Source organism: Artibeus jamaicensis, unplaced genomic scaffold (assembly GCF_021234435.1).
Source record: "Artibeus jamaicensis isolate MK-2021 breed Jamaican fruit bat unplaced genomic scaffold, CSHL_Jam_final scaffold_474, whole genome shotgun sequence".
Taxonomy (NCBI): domain Eukaryota; kingdom Metazoa; phylum Chordata; class Mammalia; order Chiroptera; family Phyllostomidae; genus Artibeus; species Artibeus jamaicensis.
In genome coordinates, this window is record NW_026522046.1 from 14,040,037 (window position 1) to 14,065,630 (window position 25,594).

Here is a 25,594-nt window from a genome sequence, read left to right on the forward strand (position 1 = left end):
AAAATTTAAAGCCATTCTATTTTATTTGCACTTCACTCACTATTGAAAAAGAGTCACAGTAACTTTAATAGGAAAACATAGTTTTCTCCAATGATAAACTACTACATTTAGGCAGACATTTAAGTTTCATCTTTCAAGTAAATTCAAGTTAGCTCTTTTTTAAAGGGCAATGCAATGTATTTTAGACAACAGTAATGTGCATTAAAATTATACTTGTTAAGCAACTGTTAGAATATTATTTAATACTAAAATTACATAATAGCAGTTGGGCTTTATGTCACAAAGTTGTCTTGCTTTGTTACATTAGTGTAATCTTGTGAAACACGTGGATGTCCATACTAATAAACACAGAGCCACTTAAAAGATCACAATAACTGTGCCCTAAAGGGTTACAAGGGCTTCCAACCCTAGTAATGCAAAGCCTACCCTGCATGGCTATATGCAGTGGCCCCAATAAGTGGCACAGCAAATAACTGAATGTAATATGAATAACACACCCAAGAATAACACTTTCCATGTTGGGAATTGCACACTTATAAAATTAGGATTTTGTTATTATTTCCATACAGATCATCTATAAAATTTTAATTTATCTATTCCCAACTTTTCTCTCAACAGAAATGCTTTTATCAACTCCAGAAGCAACTGTGCCTCACTTATCTCTCTGTTGCTGCAAATATTTCTTTGCAACTCATTAGGCCTCAGGACACAACCACATTTCTGAAAAATAGTTGATCCCATGAGTCAACTAGGAAATATTAATAACTGCAAGTCAACTAGGAAAGATTAGATTTTGTTTTAAGCTGATTAACAAGGAAAGCAAGTTTGAGATAAATCTAGTCAAAGTGTCTCCTATGAGTCCTCATAAAAGAAATTATATAATTCTGATGTTCTTAATATTTTTATAATAAATATAGAACCAGATTTCATAGTGCTTATATTCTTCATTTCAAGCTGACATAGTAAGTCCAAGGTGTTCCGTAAAAGTGTTCTAAAAGAACAGAGCTTCTAGTGTCAGATCCAAGAACATCATCACCAAGACCAATGTCAAAGAGCTTATAGACTATGTCTTCTTATAGGAATTAGATGTTTCCATGTCTTACATTCAATTCTTAATTCATTTCAATTGATATTTACACATGGTGTATGATGTTTCTTTCACATATAGCTGTCTAGCTTTTCCAGTGACATTGTTGAAGAGAATATATTTTGTTGAAGAGAATATATTTTCCACATTGAATATTCTTGGCTCTTTTGTTGTATATTAACTGACCATATATACATGGGTTTATTTCCAGGCACTCTATTCTGTTTCATTGATCCATATATTTTTATGCTAATACCATAATGTTTTGACTACTATAGCTCTGTAATGTACTTTGAAATCAGAGAGAAGAATGCTTCCAGATATGTTCTTTCTCAAGATTGCTGAGGCTATTCAGGTCATTTGTGGTTCTATACAAATTTTAGATTTTTTTTGTTATTTCTGTACAATAAAACAATTGGAGGAAAAATAAAAGAACAGAGCTCTATCTACACTAAAGATTAAAATAATATTAACTATAAAATAATGATCATGATTTATAGCATATGTTGAACGTTTATCACATATAAAGTCCTATGCTAGAAATTTTAGATAATTTAACATCTAAAATCTTAAAAATAACTTGTTATTGTTGCTGTTGTTGTTGCTGCTATTATTGTATTAATCCCAGTAGAGATGACGGCTTTTTCTGAGATTGAGCAATATGTTATCCTAAGTGCTGTATCTGCACCACTTCTCAACTTGAGGGAGGAGAAGTACAAAATATCACCAAGAGGGACCAGGGCTGGTTGCAGGAACCCTGCATGCCTCCAGTATTTAAATATGTCCTGCCTAGGAAGGGTCCCTCTTGGTTCTAAGTCACCATAGTAAAGAGTTACTAATTGGAAAATGTTTTATTCCTCACGTGTATAAGGAGAAAATTTTAGTCAACATCAATAATATAGAATAATTAATAAACTGCCTAACTTTCAAATAATTTTCCTTCGATGTTAATTATAAAAATAACCTATTTACAAAAGTAGAGCAGTTATCAGTTCAGTTATAATCTTTTCTAGGAATTAAATATAATATTCTGTATTACTGATGAAAGAATCAAGACAATAGACTCTGAGATTTAACACTGAAGACTTTTAATCTTAATCCATCCCCACTAAATGCCACCTGAGGAAATAACTATAGAAAAGGCTAAGATTTTCCTCAGAAAATAATTATAGATATGTTCCAGCTACAAAAAAATGAACAATTAATGTGCCAAAGACTTTAATGAAGCTAAATCTTTTACTTAACCATACTTAATTGAGAGTGGGACCTCTACACATGTAGAGACTGCACTTTTCCCTATCAAATAACAATCAAGAATGATACACCATTTTATCCTGTGCATAAGTGTTTCAATATTGATTTTTCTGATGGTTCTAAATAATTCTTTCCCATTAATAACCTGAAAGAAATTACAGGCTCAAACACACATATTTTAAGATAAACTAATTATACTTATAAAGAGGTTTTTGGGTCAATGGCTTTTTATTTAATTCAGAATATCAATGCCCTTATTCCAAAAATGAATATACTTTACTAGCTTTAATAATAACACAAAATGTATGTGCCTCTTGTCTACTAAAAAAATAGTGATTTTTTTTTCTCTTGAGATAACTATGCAGATAAAAATGACTATTTGTTTCAGATGAATTTCTTATGATGAAGGTAGAAGAAAAAGTATCCAGTAATTAACTTCTAATATTGTATATGAGATTTTTTATATTTATTCTTTCAACTCCTCAGAAATGTAACATATTGTTATCATAATAAAATAGAAATAATATCTTTCTAAACTGACATTCAAAAATAACCTACAAAATTTTAATAAATATTACAATGTTGAACAAAACACTATATATTGGTGACTTAATTTTTGATTTAGTCAATATAAATAATAACAATTTTTCAATGTTAAAATGAGCAATTATAGAATATCTTAAAACTCTGTAAGGGAAAAATTATACATTAATATCAAATTAAATAACCATATTCAATTAGAATTGCATTCCATCAGCCAACAAGGATAACAAAAACACCGAGGAATTTGAGGCAACTGGTTGTTTAACTAAACTTGCAAATATATTCATTTAAATAAACTTTTCTTCTATTAATTTTTGAAAAATAATGAAAACATGTCTATTATAAATATGTATTTTATTATAAAATTGGAAAATAGTCTAGGAAGTAACCACACATTATGTTTCTAATGGCCTATAATTCGTGGCAGGCATTCTATCATTGTTAATGGAATGCTTATTACATTCCCTGTATACTGTTTCTTAAAATTCCATCTCAGATAACATAATCTGAATACTGGGGCAAGCAAAGTTTCAGAAGTAAACAGAGGTCACATTATGCATAGGTTGATCTAACAATAAAGCACATGAGGAGTAACGAGAACATAATACCCCTGGGTCCTAACAGTGGCGTGGAGAGAGGGCAGTGTTACTACAACCTAGTGAGAGTGGAAGCCATTGGGCCACATGACAGGAAATGTGGTCACAGGTAAATAAATTTGCTTCCACTTGTCAAACTCAGCACCACAGGGGCTAAGAATAAACATTCTGAGCTCCCCTCTTCTCACCCACCAAACATTTGCTTATGCTTTCTACTGGCTGACCCCAGCCGAGGTAGAAGGCTAGTGAGTTTGGACCATATAACTCACTGATAGTTAACCTTCGGGGCACGGAGCATGACAGAGAGAAGAATGGGCCTGAAGAGGCAAACAGGATAACCAGAATATCTAATCTGTGATAGCCACTAAACTAGCATTAGAAAATATAAAAATGAGTCTGCTATTGTCCCAACCCTTTAAACATTCAGTCTTACAAATTATTTTCTCATCTATCTCTAAACATATATATAGTAAAAATCTGAGGCATAGGAAAGAATACTAAGGTTTGATAGAAATGAAAATAGATCTTCAGATTATTGCAATTTCAATATAGGAGGAAGGCAGACAAAAGTATAGTATACTGATAGATGATAATGGATCTTATAACAGGGTGATGTTATAAAACTACATTTATAATTTTTGTTATTGTTAAAACTACATTTCATCAACTCCAAGAAGCCATCCATTGTAGATAAGTCATTTCTTATGTACCAGTACAAGAATGAAAAATGACTACTGATGAAACCATAACAAAATGTTTCCTTGTTATAAATAATATTTTAAATTTTTATTAAAAAGTATTATGTAGAAATCATTTTATAACATATTATTCTATCAATATGTAAAAATTAAAATAATAGGTTAAATAAGTTGGTTAAAGTATTCCTAAACCTCCTCACTTTTAGAGCTCAAACCTACTGAATCTTTTTTTGACTCAGAGTTGTGAACTTTCCTAATTTCCCCACAATGTTCTGTGGCACCAAAAGTAACGGCGATTTCTTTAAAGTAATCCTCCGTTTTTGTCTCTGGAGGCTTCTTTCAAGTGGTGAACACTGATTCTCTGTGTTGATGATGATGTTACCCTATTCACTTATAATTAGATTTTTTCTCAACTATATCATTTCTAACTGGAAGTTAATCAGCTTCTGTTCAAAGTCAGTAGGAAGTTTGTGAATCAACAACTTGCACAAAATATTAGTTATACTCGTCTGCCTGCTTTGAAATTTCTTTTTTCTATTCTGAGAGATTTGGCAATTTCTTTTCTTCATTCAGTTCCATTTCTTTATGGATGATGGCCATCCTTTTACATAAATCTTAGTAACAAAATCTAATAGACTCTCATGTACTTCAGGGTATTTTCCTTTCATCCATGTAAAGTACTTTATGGTTGCTTTGCAAGAAAATATAAGGTTATAGTTCTTCCTTCAATGGCAGATATTTGCTCCATTGATATAAAATATATGTTCAGCTATTTTGGCATGGATTTTTGTATACCCAGTGTCTTTTCATTTCAGTGTCAAATCATAGTGTTATATTTCTTAAGACATTTTAAAATAACAATTAAATACAATGTGTGTGAAGTACTATCGATACACATAACTCAGCTGACATGATGTCAATACGAATAGCTACGACAAGTTTGTACATTCCGCCCTGGATGGTGAGGCTCAGTGGACTGAGTGCTGGCCTGTGAACCAAAGGGTCTCTGGTTCAATTCCCAGGCAAGGGCACATTCCTGGGTTGCAGGCCAGGTCCTCAGTAGGGGGTGTGCAAGAGGCAACCACACATTGATGTTTTCCTCCCTCTCTCCCTCCCACTCTCTAAAAAATAAATATATAAATAAATAAAATCTTTTAAAGAAAAAAACTTTTGTACATTCACAGGCAAAGTTATGCATGTACACCTTCAGCCTGGATGCTATCAACTTTAAGACACACTTGATAATATAGCAAGCATGTCCTAATATCAGAAATTTCAAAATGTGTTTTAAAACATTTGCATTTTGTAAAATATTGCTATGATCAATGTCTAAGATTTTGCCACCTATTTTTTTCTTCTATGATTGTTACAACTTTGGGTCTAACATTTAAATGTTTAATTCACTTTGAATTTATTAATGTGTGTGGTGTAAGAATCTGGTCTAGTTTCATTTTTCTTCACATTTCTCTCCAATTTTCTCAATACCATTTATTGAATGGACTATCTTTAGCCCACTGTATATCTTTGCTTCCTCTGCCAAATATTAATTGACTATAAATGTGTGGGAGTATTTCTGGGTTCTCCATCCTGTTCCACTAAACTATATGTATGTTTTTATGCCATTACCATGCTGTTTTGTTTACTATGGCCTTACAGGATAGCTTGATGTTGGGTAGCATGATTCCTATCAGATATATCTCTCCAGGTAAGGGAAACAAAAGAAAAAATAAATGAATGGGACTACATCACACTAAAAAGTTTTTGCACAACAAAAAAAAAGTAAAAAGACAAGCGAAGAATTGGAGAACATATTTGCCAATACATCTGATAAGGAGTTACTAACCAAAATTTATAAAGAACTTACAAAACTCAATACACACATATACACACACAATGGAAAAAATGGGCAAAGGACCTGAATAGATACTTCTTTAAAGAGGACATACAGATGGCCAATAAACATATGAAAAAATGCTCAGTGCCACTAATCACCAGAGAAATGCAAATTAAAATCACAACAAGATATCATCATCTCACACCTGTCAGAATGGTATCATCAGTAAATCAACAAACAAGTGCCGGTGAAGAGGTGGAGAAAAGGGAACTCTTTTGTACTGTTGGTGGGAATGCAGACTGGTGCAGCACCTGTGGAAACAGTGTGGGATACCTCCAAAAATTAAAAACAGATCTACCTTTTGACCCAGTAATTCTTTTTCTGGGAGTATATACAAAGGAACCCAAAACACTAATTTGAAAGAACATAAGCACCCCTAAGTTCATTGCACCATTATTTACAATTGCCAAGATATAGAAACAGGCCATGTATCCATCAGTACATGAGTGGATGAAACAACTATGGGACATTTACATATGGAATACTACTCAGCCATAAAAAAGAAGAAAAAATTAGCCTTTGCAACGGTTTGGCTGGAGCTAGAGAACATTATGCTAAGTGAAATAAGCCAGTCAGAGAAAGACAAATACCATGTGATTTTATTCATATGTGAAATCTAACAGATAAATTGAACTAACAAGGAAAACGGGGACAGACTCATAGAGGGAGAGCAGGATGACAGCTGGTGGGCAAAGAGGGGTGTTTAGTGGGTGGAGGAATTGAGCCAAGGTAAAAGGATTCATGAACATGGACAACAGTGTGATTGCTACAGGGAGGGAGACACAAGAGGTAAAAGTTAATGTAATAAAATACAATGTTTTTAAAGGAAAAAATAAAACAAAACAAAAATGTGCAACATAAAAGTAGCTTCTCCATTTGAGTTTTTTTTAAAGAAAATCCTTGTTTGCATTTCTGACATGCTTACTAAAAGAGCAAAAATCACTTTTCTTTCTCTCTCTATCTTTTTTCCAGCTCTCATTTATCTAACAGGTTGCTGCTAATTATTTCTTAAGAGTAGTTATAGCACTTGAGAAATATAAAAAGGAGGTAGCAGTGCCAAGTTAGCTCTTTGCAATTAACTACTATACAACATGATCCTTCATTTGTATTAGGATGGTCACTGATTTCATCATCATAATCTCAGATTAATTTTGATTAAAAAATCAGGAAATACCAAACAGCTTTGAAAATTAAAATGATCTATACATTTTTATTTTTGCTGGTGGAAGTGCCCTGCTCTTATTGTGATAATATTTATTAGGCACACGTGTACTTACCAGGTTTAGAGAAATTGGTACACCCTGAGCCATTGGCAGAATTTCAGTTTATCAAAAGCACGGCAGAAGGTAATGAAACAAAAGGGTTCTTCCTCTTCTTTCTCCTCTTCTGTGTGCCCAGAGGAATTAAGCCAAGGACATAAAGGATATAAATCATGTGCCTAACACAGGATAAGCAAACTATGCACCACTAAATATTTTGATAAACCAGGAGAGGAAGCCTAGAAAAAATAAATCTTGAGATGATCTGCAACTGCTTTCCTGGAAATAAGTGAGAAAAAAATGTATATGTGTGTTCAGTGAACTTAGACTCACAGAAGCTCAGAATTATAAAGCAACAATAAAATTAAGTAGAAGATGTAGAAAAGAACAGAACATGGAGTTTATTCATATACCTTAAATTTATAAATCAGCCCTGGCTGGTGTAGCTCAGTGGATTGAGCACGGGCCTACAAACCATAGGGTTGCTGGTTCAATTCCCAGTTAGGGCACATGCCTGGGTTGCAGGCCAGGTCCCCACTTGGGGGCACACAAGAGGTAACCACACATTGATGTTTCTCTCTCTCCTTCCCTTCCCCTCTCTCTAAAATATTTTAAAAATTTATAAATCAATATCTTCTTAGCATCTCAACTTACAAGTTGCTGAGTGTTTCACTAATGACATTAAGAGCTTTCCAATGTCAGCAAATACTTGTCAATTTTTTGAATACTTCCTTAAACTCTAGTTCAAATTTCACTCTACTATGTCCATACATATACATGCTATTATCATAATTCAACAATCAGCTTATATGCTCCCTCCCTTAAGAATTCTAATACCATCACAAAGAAAGTCACTTCTTGTGCTGATTGAAATCATAGAGCACTAGTGTTTAGGCCTTTTTAACCACTTAACAAATTATACTTACATAAAAGTATTTCCTTTGGATGCTTTTCTTTCCTATGAAATTGTAAACAATTGAAGAACAGAAATATTTGAATTTATTCCACCCTAGTGCTGGCTCTATTGACTTAAACAACAACAGAAATCTAACAGACAAAAACATGAAAATGAGGAATACTCCAAAAATGATAAACAGACTAAACATTTAATAGGCAGAAATTACAAAATAGAACATACTTGTAGTGTATGATTGGAAAAACATGAACATCTAACCACAGAAAAAAACATAAACACAGGGCTACAAAAAATGTTTCAGTCTGAGTTCTGTCCCTTCTCAACCACATACTGCTTAGTAAATCACCTAACGCTATCCGTGTCCCAGTTTTATCCTCTGAAACAATGAGAATAATAATGGCTAATTTATTGCTTTAATTTTAAAAAGGGAGAGAAAGCACTTATGTAACCAGATATTAAGGAATGCTATAAAATGCAAAGAACTATTGATATAAGATGCTGGAAAACTATTTTTCAACTTTCTTTCAATGCCCCTTCCTATAGTTTTTGTTCATATGTGGTACGGATTTCACTACACGTGGCATACTGTATTTCCATCCAGGGGTTTAACTTGCCCCTAAGATAGACGACATAAAAAATTGAGTTGTCTCCTCAATTACAATTTTATAAAGGCCATTAACCTACATAAAGCTAGAACAGACATTAAATGGCAATTGTGTATTGGTTACCAAGGTAGTTATTTATAAGCATTGATAACACTTGAGCAGAAAATATTTGGTTCAATAACACTACATGAAAATATCATCAAACTTCCTGAACCATAGTTCTTAAATCATGCTCTAAATGGTAGGCCCAATTCTGAATGGTAAAAAGCTAAATAAGGCACATGATCAATAGTAACAAAAGGTAAGAGAGTAATGTTCTCTTCCTAAAAATGTAAGGCAACACCTAGACTGTAGTAAAGAACTAATCAGTAATTCTAGCAATGATAAAATGAGTGAATGGGGGTCAAATGAAGAAAGGAAAAAAAAAGAGCCTAAACACAATAATATTATTTTATGTGAAATTAGTTATATTGGGTATCATAAAACAATCAATTTGAATGCAGTATCTAAAAAAAATATGACTTCACTGATCGTGTTATGATAAGGCATTTCTGTTTGTATATCCCCGTATTTTGCATTCACTTCCTCTACAAAAAGGCTGCCTAACCACATGTCCTACAATATGAATTCATTCCTCAGCAATAGCTGGCAATTACAGCCATGACTACCCATTTACTGTAATAATCATATTGAAAAGGAAAATAAGCTTCTTCTTAAATTTTTTTATTGAATTTACTGGGGTGACACTGGGTAATAAAGTCATATAGATTTGAGGTATATGATTCTATAACACATCATCTGTATATTGTCCTGTGTGTTCACCACCCAAGTCAAGTCTCCTTCCACCACCATTTATCACCTTTCATCCTTCTTCCACCTCCTCCCACCCCCCTTTCTCTCTGCTAATCACCAGATTGTTGTCTGTCTATGAGTTTTTTTTTCTCTTTGCTTAATCCCTTCACCTTTCTCACCCATCCCCCAACCTCCATCCCCTCTGACAGCTGCCAGTCTGTTCTCAGCATATATGAGTCTGGTTCTATTTTTTTTTGTTAGTTTATCTTGTTCAGTACTACTTAGCCACTAAAAAAGAAGGAAATCATACCTTTTGTGACAGCATAGATGAAGTTGGAGAGTGTTTGTATGCTAAGTGAAAATAAGCCACTTGGAGAGTCAAGTACTGTATGAGCTCATTTCCATGTGGAATCTAATGGAAATAAGTTTCTTAAGAGTAATCCTACACCTCCAAAGCTGATTTTCTCCTAGTGTCTCTTCTTAATAGTAGAACTATGAGATGTTAACACAGCTATTTGGAGAAAAGGGGCCAAGGTAAACGGATGTGGAAAACCAATGGGTCAAATGAAATTCAACAGCTTCTTGATGGTGGGCATATTATAATCTTCAAAGAATCTTTAATACACTTACCTAGACTATGAATTTCCAGAAGAAAATGGATATAAAGTGTTTTGCATATTTATGGAATTAACTTTTAATGGAGCATCTTGAAGAATATGTTACTTGAGAAACAATAATCTATAGACATTAAAAGATGCTCACAGCAATTTCAAAGGCAAGGATACACACACAAATAGGTTTTTATCAATAGAAGGTACCTTTAGATTGTTATATTTCCCCTCCCAGTCTCTGATTCATATTCCATCACCAGCTTATAGCACAGGATGAAGAGAAAATAGTTTGAAAATGTTTGGTATCATGGCTATTATTATTGACTTGTTTCTTAGATTGAAACAGTCAGCTTTATCACAACATATTTATAAATTTTCCGTCAACTATCTGCTTTATGACATATCCCTAATTCTCAGAAAATGTGCAAGATATATTATTTGCATGTAAGACAGACAATGATAATATCTTGCCAGAGAGCAACACAAGTTGTTTTAACTAATCTAAAACAAGGTCCCATTTATGACAGAAGAGACATGAAAAATAGGCACCCATGCCTCATCTTAATGTGACTCACTCTGCCACTTGAGAGGAACAGAGCCAGTTTACATTCCACTCAACTATCTGTGTCTGTGTGTCTATGTAAGTGTGCAAGGCAATGCTTTATTTCTGTCTCTCTGCTACTCTTTTTTTTCTCTCTCTCTCTCGAGTCTATTTCCAATAAGAATGTAATAATACTTGAAACAAAAGGTATACATGATTTCTTGAGGAATTGAAAATAAGAAAATCACAGCAACCACAAACTATGAAGAGCAAAGATCTTCTATATGCCTGGTATGTATATATATGTGTGTGAAAAAGTATATAAATAAAAGAATAATGTAAAAGTGTATATATTATTCTGAAAATCAGGACCAAAAACAAAGGAAACTGCAAGTACATCACTCTAATTCCTCAGATCATCTATTAAATGAGGCTCTGAGATCTTGGAAGGGCAATAAAGTAATACAGTCACAAGTTTTCATTATTGGACTCAGTGCAATTCATCGAATGATATAAAACACCTCTCACTCTTTCTTTCCCTCCTTCCATCTCTCCCTCACCCACCTCCCTCCTTTCAAATCTCAACCCACACACACATGCACACACACAGCTTACCATCTCTACAGATATATCCATGCAAGAATTAAGTATGCACACATTTAACTTTTAATGTATTGTATGTTTCATATTTGTACATTTTCAAAGAGCTAAAATATCTTTGAATAAAGGTGAATGTGTGAAAGCTTTCTGTGGCATCAAAAAATACATGAAAAGTATGGTTAAAAATAAACAGACACTTAAAATTTAGGTATTATCCTACCTGCAGAGAAATAATAGAGTACTATACTAGGAACCTTTTTTTTAAAATAAGGTAAGATTTTTATCTTACACTGGCCTATATGAAGGAGAATTGTATAAAATCTTGAAATATGTATTTAGCATAAATTTTATTTACTCACACATGTGGATATACACACACACTAAGTGCTATTTAATTTCTGTAGAAAAAAGAATATAATTTTTACATTGGAAACATGTATGAGGGTTACTTGCAAAGGTTATTTTCACTATGAAGCTTTTCATTCTATTTCCAACAATTCCAGTTAATAGAAATGTATTGGCCACTGGAATGTTTGGGCAGGTACTGTACAATATTTTTCTTTTCATGACAGTGCAGGTTCCCATGCAAAATATTTGGGTTGAACAAATGAAAGAATAAACACTCCATCAAGGAAATCAACTGATAAAGGCTGTCACTAAATACCTCCTTAGTCACAAATGCTGAGTCAGTCCTACAGAATTCCTGCCACCATCCACTAGCGAGATGAATAATCAGGTGCCCCCCATACACCCTCCATAAGACTGAAGATCTACCACAAGTCCTAAATTGGCAGTGGCACCATCCCTCAGATTTGTCTTGCTTATGCCATTTTTTCAATGTTCGAATTCATTGTCAACATTTAAAACAAAGGCACTTCACATAAAATTTGAACTGTACGTTTCTTCTAAAATAGCAAAAGTCTGGCAAGCCTGTACCCAGAGTTGCTCAAAGCAACAGTTATGCCCAAAACACTGTTGCCCCTTCAGATGGGGCGTGTGGTTCCAGTTAACCACATCCCTCCCAGCCCCTTGTGTTTTCTGTCTCACAGTTCACTTTTACACCTGTAGGCAACTGATTCTGTAAACTCGGCTATGCTCAGAAAAGTGTTAATAGTGAGTTCCAGCCTCAGTTTTGATAACTACTAGCAATGAAACCTTGAGTGAGTAACGTACCCTCAGGGAGTCTCGTGTTCCTCACAATGGAACTGTGAAAGTCATCCTCTGCGGCATCACAGCCAAGGAAGTGAGCACATATGCATGAAAAGCCTTGGTGAACTGTAAAGGCCATAGGTACCTAAAGTATTATGGTATTGAAGTGCTAATAAGTAAAGAAGGGATAATGTTTAAAGTATAATACAAAGTATAATCCCTAAACAAAGTTAAAGCACTTAAGTAAAAAGCTAGTGAGAGAAACTACAAATGTAAAGTAATTTAGAGGTACAATTGAAAACTGGAAAGGAGAAAATATGTCATCAGAGTTGAAGTTTTTTTGTCTAGTCCATTTGAACTAAAGATAATTTAACCAAATGTAATGTTATGTAAGAAGAAATGCCAATTATTAAAAGAAATAATAGGCAGTGTATATAAATATCTTCATTAATTATCTTCAGCTTATCGATAAAATAAATTTTTGCTTTCAACATAAAATAGCAACATAACTTTTGAATACCATGTTAAGGTATCAAAAGCAACTATGCTTAAAGTAATTATATAATAAAGAATTATAGAATTAAAATCTAAATATCAGTTACTTAAGATTTTATGCTCTAGTTTTAGTTTTAAAATGTATTATGTACTGTGTTGCTATTGTTTAGTCAAATTCTCTCTTGCATGTGAGTGTGTGTGCATTCAATTTTAAAAGTTGTACCCCTCTACTTCTGAATATATTTTCTTTTCTTTTTCTTTCTTTAAAATATAAAACGCTTCATGAATTTGCATTGTCATCCTTGCATAGGGGCCATGCTAATCTTCTCTGTATCGTTCCAATTTTAGTATGTGTGCTGCTGAAGCGAGCACTTCTGAACGTATTTTCAAAAAATGAAAATACATATGCCATTCCTATTGTGGCATGTAGGTGAAAATTCCAATCCTGTGCTTTCCTTATTCATAATGCTACATATGCTATTTATTGACTTTGTTTTTCCTGTCTAATACAATGGTGTTGGTAGGCCAGTTTTGAATCTATAGTATCCGGTGTTCACATATGTTTAATATAGAAGAGGTGTTTTCATCCATGTTATCAAAAATATTATTCTGGCATGTATTAATATATTTCTAAGCAAAAAGGAAAAGATTTCCTTTTGGCCAAATTTTTTATTACTGAATACATCAGTTTCACTGGGTTCCTCATTTACTTAATGGACTTCATTAACTTGATAAAAATATTGCTAGAGTGAACCCTTCAGTTTCCTTTAACAAATCTCTTGCACTTTTTTCCTCTGGATTCTTATTCAGTTTTGGTGTATGATCATCTCCTCAACAACATGTGATTTTTGTATGTAAAAAGGTACTTTTCACATTCTTCCTAGTTTACTATGATATATTCCTATTTGATGCACCTTTAAAAACTATTGAATATTAAAAGCAGCTCATTGTTATTGTTTCTTTATTGGCCATAATCATTACCATGTATTGAGCATTTTTCTTGAGCAGAAGCTTTACATACTAAGTCACCAAACTTGTGCCATCATCCTATGAGATAAATAGTGTCCCATGAGTGTACAAACGAGGAAACTATAGCTCCATGAAGGTTGAGTGAGTTGATCACTGCCTCATGGTGTTTAAGAGACAGCACCACAATCTCTCGGGCCCCAAAGCCCCGGATTCGTTCCAACACACGCTTCCAAACAAAGCCCCAGATGCTTTCAAGCTCTTTTCACTCTCCTCGGGAGTGAAAAATTCCCTAAAACTGATCACTGACAGAGAAAAACCTTTATATAAATAGCACATGCTGGAAAAATATCTCTGAAGATCTATGAGCCCATTTTGAAGGCAGTATAAATTATGAGTTGAGATAAAATCCATAAAGATGACTAGATTCAGTGATTGATATGCACTTCATATCATTATATACAAGCAAGATATACTACCGCCTAATGTATAAATTTATTTCATTTATTTAACCCAAAACAGGAAGAAGTAAATTCAGAAATAGGAATGATTAACTTTATTCTAAACTTTATTCTAAAAAGAAGCATTTTATATCCTAATTAACTTTTCCCACCCAGTACATGCTTATAGTAGTATCAATTTGAATCTCATTTTAAAAAATTATATCAAAAATTATATTTACTTTACTATATTTGATCTGAGATACATTTGGTATATTATCTTTATCCTGATTAAGAAAGAATAACACTTGACTAAAGGACCTAACATTTGAGTCAGTCATATACCTCAGTGTTTCAGGGCTACACGAGGTTTAAACAAAAGTGTAAACTAGTAAGATGTTTCAGTAGTACACATTATGTAAGAGTGAAAATCCTAATCCAAACCTCAACACCTGACATGTGCGGTTGGTCCTATAGTCTCAGTTCTTCTGAGTCCTATATGTTCCAGTTGAATCCAAAATTGGCAACCAAGTGAAAATACAGATTTTAGAAATACACATCTCTATGATTTGGTTTATTTATTTATGTATTTGTTTGTTTATTTGTTTATTTATTTATTTATCAGTTTCATTGATTCATTCATTTTTGATACTCTATTTGCCACTAAAACAATGATTTGTGATTCTGGTTTCCTCAGGTTAATTGCCATCCATGCAATTAGGCTGCCAAAATTAAGTAGTTCTGTGACTAAATATTAAATTTATATTTGAGTCCCCTTATAGCCAACAAAAAAAGACAATAATACATATTCTTATGCATTTGTGAATATCTCTTCAGCTTTAATCATAATTGAAAACATTTTTCAGATTTCTGTAACTGTTTAGCCATTACATTTTTCAGGGTTATTGATGATTTCATCAAAACATACAAAAATGCATACACACATATGTAATGACACAGAGGTAAATGTTTAGAAGTTAGTAGGAGATGCAATCAACATTAACACAAATATGGTGCCACAAATATTGTGGTGATAGAAATGTTCTAACAATGAGAAATTAAATTCACTTATATTTGTTCCAGAATCATATCTGATGCCCAGTCAGTGTCCCAGGCTTAAATTATTACACTTTGAGTTAAAATCACATAAATATTCTGCATCTGAATTAAAGTAAGCCAACAATAACTGCTTATCAGGTTTAGGCTTTGTGATAAGTGTAGTGTGTGTAATATGTAGTAAATACCACAACAGGGCTTTAAAAAATACAAAGGAATCAGATGGTAGTTTCTGTCACAGAATTGACAAGTTATTAAAAAATACTTGTTTAACCATGTGCAACGTTAGTACAAATATACTGATACATGCTATCACATGGATGAAATTTGAAGGCAATGTGCTAAGTGAAATATTCTAAACACAAAGGACAATATTGAATAATGATACTTTTATAAGGGGCCTAGAGCAAATCCATAGACATAGGAGATATGGGAGAAAACAGGGAGTTATGTGGGTACAGAATTTCAGTTTTGGAAAATAAATAAGTTCTGGAAATGAATGGCGCTGATGGCTGCACAACAATGCCACTAAACTGTACACCTAAAAATGGTTACAGTGTCAAATTTATGTCATTTATATTTCCTACCATTAGAAAAAGGCAAAATAAAACTATTTGGCCATCGCTTCTAATATATATTCTTTTATTCTGTTTTTCTTTTTTGCTTATACTAATTTTCACTCATCATTCACTAGCTTTTGAAGCACCACTTAGTTTTTGATGTGTTCCTTTGGCCAAACCAGAAAGCAAAATGAAAGGGGAAGTTCCTATCTTCCATTTTCTACTGTATTTCAATAGTGTGCCATCCACAACCTAATGCAGCAGTTTTTCTCAAACATGACCTTGTATAAAAAGCACACAGTCCAAGGCCACACCAGAATTACAGAATCAGAATGTTTGAAGGTCTTACTGAATAGCTGTTTTAAAACTCCCCAGTAATTTTGATTATAAACCTCATTGGGAACCACTTTAATGTTTTATTTGAGATAGGGTCTCAGCTGAATGCTAACAGATAAACTGACTTTTCAGGGCTATTGAAATACCATTTTCTAATTATCTCATTAAGAAATACACACATTTAGCCCTGGCCAGTATGGATGAATTGGTTGGAGCATCGCCCTGCAAACCAAAGGTTCACAGATTTGATTTCTGATCAAGGCACATACTAAGGCTGTGGGTTCAATCCCCATTCACTGGCTTTCTCTCTTTCCTGTCTCTCTCTAAAAAAAGGTAAGAACAAAATGTCCTTATGTGAGGATAAAAAATAGAAATAAAAACATTTAGGAATAAAGAAAGCTTCTAAGATTTCTTTCTATACTTAGTAAAAGTACATGAAAGCTTGCATTATTTTCTATTGACTATCTAGACTTTTGTGGTGAGTAAAAGAAATGATATACTCATTCTACACCTAAGGCCTTTATAATAACAGCATGGTTCCAGACAGTCTAATAATCTCCATTGATCCATAAAATTTAATGTCATTGCAATTCCATCCTAAACTGTAATTTCCTTCAAAATATGAATTATTATATTTTTCAGACATGTATATAAGGTTAGAATTCTTAGTCAAGCTGATATTGGAAAATACACCTATTAAATGTATAATGGTTTTCTTGAAAGAAAATAGGTTGAAATTGACCCAAGATTTCTAATATATATGTGAAAAAAGCCTTATGCAAAACAAGTTATCTTTAGAAGCTCCAGAGTGCATTGGAAAGCTATCTTTCAAACAAGAAAATATTGCCTCTTCGTAAGGGGAAATATTATGAATTGCAGGGGCATAGATAGACCCTGAAGTTTTTCCTCCATCAAACCACATTTTCACACAAACATCTGAGAGATAATAGAGGGAAGTACATACACTTCAGAACTTCTAAACATCAGTTGCTTAAGATGGTTTCAACATGAAAAACAGATGTATGTTTTCTAATTAGAAAGAGCTTGCTCAGGTATTTTTGTGTAAATGACAGTAGGCGTCAAATTATTATGATATTTAGACTCCACTGGATTCACTTAATGATAACATTAACAAGAAATTACATCTTTTGCAACAGTAAAACTATGAAATGTTTAGATGTACATTTTTAAAATATGCAAGAAGGTACACAATGTTTCAAAATTACTGTAGGGAAATCCCTAGGTTATCTAAAGTTGGGAACCACTCTGTCTGGTTTCAGGAGTTGTAACTGCCCCCCATGGCTAAGGCTGAGTGAGTGACCTTCGGAATGTGCGCCACTGAGGAGACAAAGCTTGTCTCTGGCAGCAAACGCTGCTTCTGCTTCATCCCCCTGCCTCCAATGCAGGGTCAGTTACTCAGAGACTGGTACAACTCCTCAGAGGAGGGGCAACCTAAGCAGGACAGGATCAATTGGGAGGCCATCATGGAAGGACTCAGGGAGGGGCTGCAATAAAGAGGGAGTGATAGACCCTCGCCCCCCAGCTATTCTGACATAGCCCAAGTCCCCATGTCCTCTGGGAGAAGCGCTTCCTGGCTCTAATCCACCTAAGCCTGAAAACCTGTGATGGGGGAGGCGGTGCAGCCCCTTGCTGGCTAGAGCGGGATCCAGGGTGACTGGGTATAAGAAAGAGTTCCTAAAAGTCCTGTGAAGCCTCCTTCGCTAAGAGTGCTAAAGGTCCGAGCAGGAAATAAGTATGTCTCCCAAAGTTTCTGCAACCCTCTTACCTGACAGACACTGACTCAGACTAAGCCCTCAGATTTCTTTGAAATGTTATCTACTGTTTGATCCTTGCTGCCTGTATTCCTGTGTATTACAACCCAATAAAAGCCATTGAGGAAGGGGCTCTTGGCCTTTCTCCTATGAGAGACTGGCCACCTCTCTTCCCCAAGCAGATCATGTCTTGGTAGTGTTTACTTTCATCCATGGGGGACAGGGGCCTTTGCAGGCAAAGTTGCCCCCACAATCTAATTCCCCTTTTTACTATATAGTATGAAAAGTTCCATCATATGAAAGAGTTCAATAATATATAAACTTATTATGTAATGTAGATAAACAAAGTTTTCAAAAACATTAAAATTATATAGAAATGACCTATTTTCTAATGTTACACTACCTTAATTAAGCAAACCAGATAATAAGGGACAAATATTATTAATTAGCCAAAGGAATTATCACAAATTCCAGAGTTAAGTCAAAGGAGTTATATTAAAGAAAGGATTCTAATATACCACAAAATAGATTCAGGGCTTCATTCAGATCAGTGGGAAGAAAAGTAAAAAGAGCAATCATGAGAATTATAAAAATAAAGCAATCTCAAGCCATTAAAAGAAAGGACAAATAGTTCTAGCTATCTAGTCCAGGAAGACACAACGGTACATAAACTCCAAAATGCCAAAAGAAGGAACACAAAGGGGGAGGGGGAGGAAACAATGTTTGCTTAATGAATCTAAAAGTAGTAAAATATACATTTTTCAAGAATGAATAAAGTAAATTGTTTCTCCATAAACATGTATTGGAAAATTTATTCACATGGAAAAATTCCTTCACTATTTCTGAATATTGTGTTGATATGCAAAAGCATATTTTATAGTTACTTTTATTATGTCTGTAATCTGATATTTTTTAAATATTTTCCTTAATTGCTTATGCTTATATTATTAACATAATACTATCAGTTTGTTTTTCTTTAACAGGCTGATGTTCCTTCTATGATTTCTCCTACTGTCATGGGTATGTTTCTGTTCATATGGTTCCCTGTGTGGAAAATGCCCTTCGCCCTCTCCCTTCACCCTTGGCCTCTATTTCCAGCTGGGGCTCGGATGTGTCACTCTGTCAGCCTTCCTTGACAACGCCAGCCAGAGTTGGGTTTCTCTGTGCCATAACTCCCTACATGTACTTTCATTATATTAGTAATGAAGCACTATAGTGCAATATTGCTCTTCACTAATTATTTTTAACAGAAAAAAAAACATTTCTTGTTCCTTTTATTATCTCCTTGGCCTACCAAAGAGATTGACACAAACTAGACATGCCATAATTATCTACTGCATGAAGGTCATGTGGAAAAGCCCTAAAATCTTGCCATTATTTTAAAAACAATGCAATAAGCTCATATTATGTATTTGAATAACCAAAGCAACAACAAGTATTTTCATTTACATTACAAATATGTGGCAATAAAAGGAAGCCTGTTGGAAGGTGTGAAATGCAATAATCACCCTATTGCTATAATTTCATTTTAAAAATAGAACTATGGATGTGTTCTATTGATATTTATTTCATTTTACATTAAAATATGAGCATTTTGTATGTTTAATAAATTAAGAATAAACTACTTATTTTGATTATTTTGGACACACCACTCATAAAAGAATCAAAGAGATCAAACAGTTATATATTTAAAACATTACTGATATTTCAGAATGCATATAATTTGTAAGGCCATGCTATTTGTAAACACAATTTGAAAAACAAAAACATTGACAAAAGAAATCAAGTAATATTCAGTTTTATTAAATCCAGAAAGATATGTATAAATAAGAAAGTATTACATACATTTGTATATTTCTATAAATCAAAGCTGAGATTGAAGTGAACATATAGTTTTCTACCTTTAACATAGCATTTTAGTATGAACACTTCCTCTATCATAAACTAATCATAAAATATTCTAAAAAGTTGTATGATGTCTGACTTATAGATATACTATAAATTATTTAACTGTTCACAAATATAAACATTCTTCCATGAACACTATATATAAATTTTGTGCATCTTTTTGATTACTAAACTAGGAGAAACTGGTTTTGCTTTTTGTAACCACTTGTGTGGTTCTTTTTAGATTTTTTTTTTTAATGAAAGCAAAATGCCTTCAACATGGAAACAATAACACTTGCATTTGACGGCTGTTTTCAGTGATGGCATTTATTTTATGTACGTTAAAAGGAATGATTTGAAACTTTTCATTAAATCACAGAAATGTCACAGCAATAGTTCTGTGGACATTGCCAAGGTCATTCTGCATGTGAACATTCATTCCATCAGCCCCCACACGAACATCTCATCAACTGGAAAAGACTGACCAAAGAGATGGCAAAATACTGTGTTCCCTGGTAGACAATGGCAACGTGAACATCAAAACACAACAATGCATCCAAACAAACTGCTTACTTTTAAATAACCTACTCACTTTAAAATAACCCAACTTCATAGCTAATGAACTGCAGAGTAAATAAGCCGGCAGCACGTATAACATTTGCGGAACCAGACACCATCAAAGCCACAGAGAAGAGACAAACATGAGCCTTGCTTTTTAGCACTTGCAATCAGGCAACAATTAATTTTCTGAAATTAACGGTTTAGTTTTACACGAGATCAGTGTACCCCAATCTTCATCACTGACATGATGTCAATGATTTTATACCTGATCATCAAAATAGGTAGTCATGAAATGAAATATTCACTTACCATATAATTAGAGACCCTTATACATTAAAACATAATATAGAGTTTTGAAATATTTACAATGTTCAAAGATTAATTATATACATGGAAATGTGTAATATAGAATAATTTACATTAATCACATTTTTATCAGTGCTTAAAATATCAAAATAGTGTAATGAAAAATTAAATACACTTTAATTTTATAGTATCTTGAAAATTTAGAACCTGAAAAGTGATTAAAATCCCCAATAAATATTTAAAATAACAGTGTGATCTCATAACAATTTAAAACACTATTATAAATACCATTAAATTTAAGTTCATGGCACATCAATATAAATCATAAAATTATTTTAATATAAAATAAAATGTAGAAAAAGTAAAACTCAATAACCCATAAAATTTTTCTATCCACATTAAGAAATTTAAAAGTGCAGGGCACAACAACTAATTTCATTTTCTATTTATTCGTCCACCTTGACCTATTATCCTACAAACCAAAGTAATAACTTGCTAGAAAGAGAAGATGAAAGCTTATATTTTGCAGTTGTGATGGGGAAACTGTCATACAAAAGCAAGTAAATTATGAATAATATTATAAATAAGTATATTTGAGAGTAGGTCATATTCAATAGTGAATTTTTATACATTTAATTATAATTATTTAATTGAACAGAAATCATATATTAAATACACTGTCATTCAAATAAGTCCAAACTCTGTCAACCAGCGCTATTAATGTGCAGAACAGTCTTAGTCTACAACTCTGGTCGCTTACATTTCCCAGATGATTTTTTAGAAGCGGGACAGACATTTGACATGCAAGACTTGTGTAGGCTGAGGCTTAATACAGGGCCTTCAAGTAGAACATGATCTTCTGGACAAGAAGCTATTTATAACTTTAAAAAATCAGAGGAACGGAGGGAACAGGAAAAAGCACTGTTTCCTTGGTGCCTTCTATAACAGGTGATCAAAACGGAAACAGTCTTAAAATTCAACAGCTAAACACCTATATATTTATTTTGTAACTTGAGCTCTTTAACAAGATAGTAAATATTTGCTGACAACAAAAAATAAGGTCCAGATATTTATACACATTATTTAACCTAATCCTCTCAGCAACTCAATTAAGTTAGCGTATAACTACTTGCATTTTACAGGCAAGGAAAATGAATCCTACAACATCAGGTAATTTATCCAGAATCATACAGTAAGTAGCGGAGTCCAATGGAGAGCATTCTAGCTCCAAGCCTATGCTTCCCTAATGCACCCCACTGCCAACCACGTGGAAGAGTATGCACTTGGCAACCCTTTTTGTTTAATGATGAATGATGCCCAGAAACCGCAAAGGAAGCCCTTCTCTGGTATATAAAGCATTAAGATTCAGGGACCAATTGCCTCACATCAAACCTCACAACTATAGTTTTTCACTAAGGAAACCCTGGCTTCAGAGGGCAAGGCAGCTGATTTGCTTCTGAAAGGAAGTAGTTGATTACCTTGCCTTAAATAATGCAGCATTCAGTTATTACTTCCTGCCGGAGTGACAGTTTAAGCACAAGGCATTAAAAAACTGTTTTCTCCTGTTCTAGCTGTCTGTTATTTATTGCCTCATACACCACTTGTCTGGAAGTGATGGATAAATATTTGAAAGGAAAGATGCATCATTCGGGATGCTCCATGAAATTCAAAATGAATAAAAGTCAAGGTTTCGGGCTCACCTATTTTAAGCTTTCTTCCTGTAATAAGGAAAAAACAAGCTTTAAGTGTTTTAAAACACGCTTCTAGTAAGAAAACAAACAAGCAAAAAAGTTGGCTTTATCGGTTTCTATATAAATTTTTAAAGAATAGTTTCTATTCTAATATTTTCAGGTTTTTTTAAGTTTTGGGAACATTGTAACTGAATCAACTGTCTTTCTGACAACGAGATTCTGAGTTTATAGCTTATCCCTTGGCTTATGTTTTCTCATAACAAGGAATCAGTGAAACACTGGCGCTGGCCACCCCGTTACCTGCTGTTTCTACGATCGCAGAGTAAACCCACAAATTAAAATTATTTTCTTAAAACCCAGATTAATTTATTTAAAACCATATTTGCTAATACTTATTAAATACTTACTGTACTTTGAGCCAACAACTATGCTAAGATTTTTTACATAAATTATCACATTTAATGTGACAGTTCTTCCCCATGATATTAGTGCCTCTCCCTGCCTCACCTCCTTAAGTCTTTGCTTAAAAATAATCTCGATGGTGAAAAGGGAACCCTAGTGCACTGTTGGTGGGACTGCAGACTGGTACAACCACTATGGAAAACAGTAAGGAATTTTCTCAGAAAACTAAAAATGGACCTGCCTTTTGACCCAGCAATTCCACTGCTAGGAGTTTATCCTAAGAGCCCTGAAACGCCAATTTAAAGAACCTATGCACCCCAATGTTCATAGCAGCACAATTTACAACAGCCAAGTGCTGGACGCAACCTAGGTGCCCATCAGTGAATGAATGGATCAAAAAACTGTGGCACATTTACACAATGGAATTCTATGCAGCAGAAAGAAAGAAGGAGCTCCTACCCCTTGCAACAGCATGGGTGGAACTGGAAAGCATTATATAATAAGCGAAATAAGCCAGGTGGTAAGGGACAAATAACTATATGATCTCACCTATTAGTGAAACCTAATCAACAAAACAATCAAACAAGCAAAATATAACCAAAGACACTGAAATATAGAACAGACTGACCAGAGGGGAGAGGAGAGGAAATTTCAGGGGGAAAGGGGAAGGTTTTATAGGAACAAGTAGAAAGGACACATGGACAAAAACAAGGAGGGTGTGGAAATGGGAAGGAGGTGGGGAGGGCTGGGCAGGTGAGCTGGGATGGGAGTAAAAGGCAGAAAACTGTACTGAACAATTAAATTTAAATAAAATAAAAATAATAATTTCAATGAAGCATCTCCTTAACACTTTACTTAAAATTGCAACCCTCCCTTTTCCAGTACTTTTGTTCTTCCTCATTTTATTTTTTCCCATAGCATTTGTCACCATCACACATAATACTTATTTTACAGATGCATTTTTTATTGCCTATCTCTTTAAACTTGAATGCAATCACCATAAGAGCATGGATATTTTAATTATTTGTTTATGATTTATTTAAACACACTTTTTTCATTAGGATAGCTTCAATACTTACAATAGTGCCTGGCCCTAATTGATATCCAAAAATATTAGTTTAATGAAGGTGTTTAGTCTTTTCAAACAACACTTTGTGACTTGAAGATATTAATCAACAAATTTTGTTGAAAAAACTAAGACTGAAAAGATCAAGTAACTCACTGAAGTCATATAGTAACTACTGACACACCTTGTGTGGACTATTGAGTTCAATCCTCTCTATTCACTGTACTGCTTCTGGAAAATGGAAGCATCTCTCCAAAGTCTATTTGTTCTTCATATTTATATACCTTTAAATAAATTTTGAACATGTCTAGAAATTTTATCAAGTATACCTTTTAAATGCCCTTCATGCCTGGGTCTCCTTCCAGAAGGTCAGGTGGCTTTGGAAGGGACACAAATGGAGTGAAGAGGGAGGTAAGTGACCAGCTCGGACCATCTGTATCAACCCTGGAAATCAGTGTGCTGACAGATGTCACAGCCACTTTTCCCTCATATCCAGGAAACTGAATGTCATGAAACATTTGCTGACATGAGAAAATAAGTTATACATAATATTTAAGCTTATGCAAGGACTTTATTTGAAAAAAAAGTAGTGAACAACAACAAATATTTAAGGTCTTCATAGTCCATACCATATACTTAATATTATACAGTCATTCAGCAATCTATATTTAAATCCTGTTTTCTTTATTTTAATTATCTTCCTCTAGTCCACTTTGAAAATAAAACCCAGTAATTCAATTTTCAGCTATCCCATCACATAAACATCTTGTATTCCCTTTTTCACCTGTTTTCAGACAGCAATCAGAGCCCAAGCCAAGATTAATCAGCATTTGAGGAACATAATGAGGAGAATTTATGTAGCCAATGCCAGAACAAGGGATGGTTACATTTAGAAAGAACGTACTTTGAAGATCTTTTCACCAAAAGAATCAATAACCATTCAACTGTCCCTTTTCCTACTGTTTTCTTCTCACCACTCCCCTGGATTAGAGTGACAAAGTTATGATAAATTTGGTGAGGATTTTAAATTTTGTAGTTAATACAGTTGAAGGACTTTTTATAAACACTTTTTTCCCAACCATTTTGCTTATTCTCTTATGTATAAATGTCTGTTACTGTTTATGATTATATTAAATAAATCAGAAGTAAGATTTGACCAGATAGAGTAAAGAATATGTAACCAAGAGAAACAGGAAAAAAATCTGACCAGTGAAGGATGTTAACAATGTATAAAGAATCTATGAGAACTGGATTTTACAAGTCACACAAAAGAATACCACGCCAGGGTGAACTCTTCTGGATGGGGAGCGGGTGTATAACATACCTTCTGAAAGGTATGTTTCCTTTTCCACACCTTCTGAAAGTGGAAAAGAAATGGAATGAACAATCTTTACCCATGTAATCTGAAAATGACACAACTGGACCCAAAGAAGTTCTCCTAGGAAGGAAGACTCATTCAGCTTAATGAGTTGGGAGAGCCCACCTGAAGTCCAAGAGGACTTATTGTAAAA

The 25,594-nt window shown here is 33.8% G+C and overlaps 1 protein-coding gene and 1 non-coding gene across 2 annotated transcripts in view; both read right to left on the reverse strand.

Annotated features, from left to right (window-relative positions):
* The window catches only part of NAALADL2 (N-acetylated alpha-linked acidic dipeptidase like 2), a 1,140,409-nt gene that overhangs the window by 982,373 nt on the left and 132,442 nt on the right, over positions 1 to 25,594 (reverse strand). The gene's annotated exons all lie outside the window — the stretch shown is intronic.
* Positions 13,305 to 13,412, reverse strand: LOC119055447 (U6 spliceosomal RNA). The gene has a single exon (XR_005083699.2). It is a non-coding gene; the product is annotated as a U6 spliceosomal RNA (small nuclear RNA).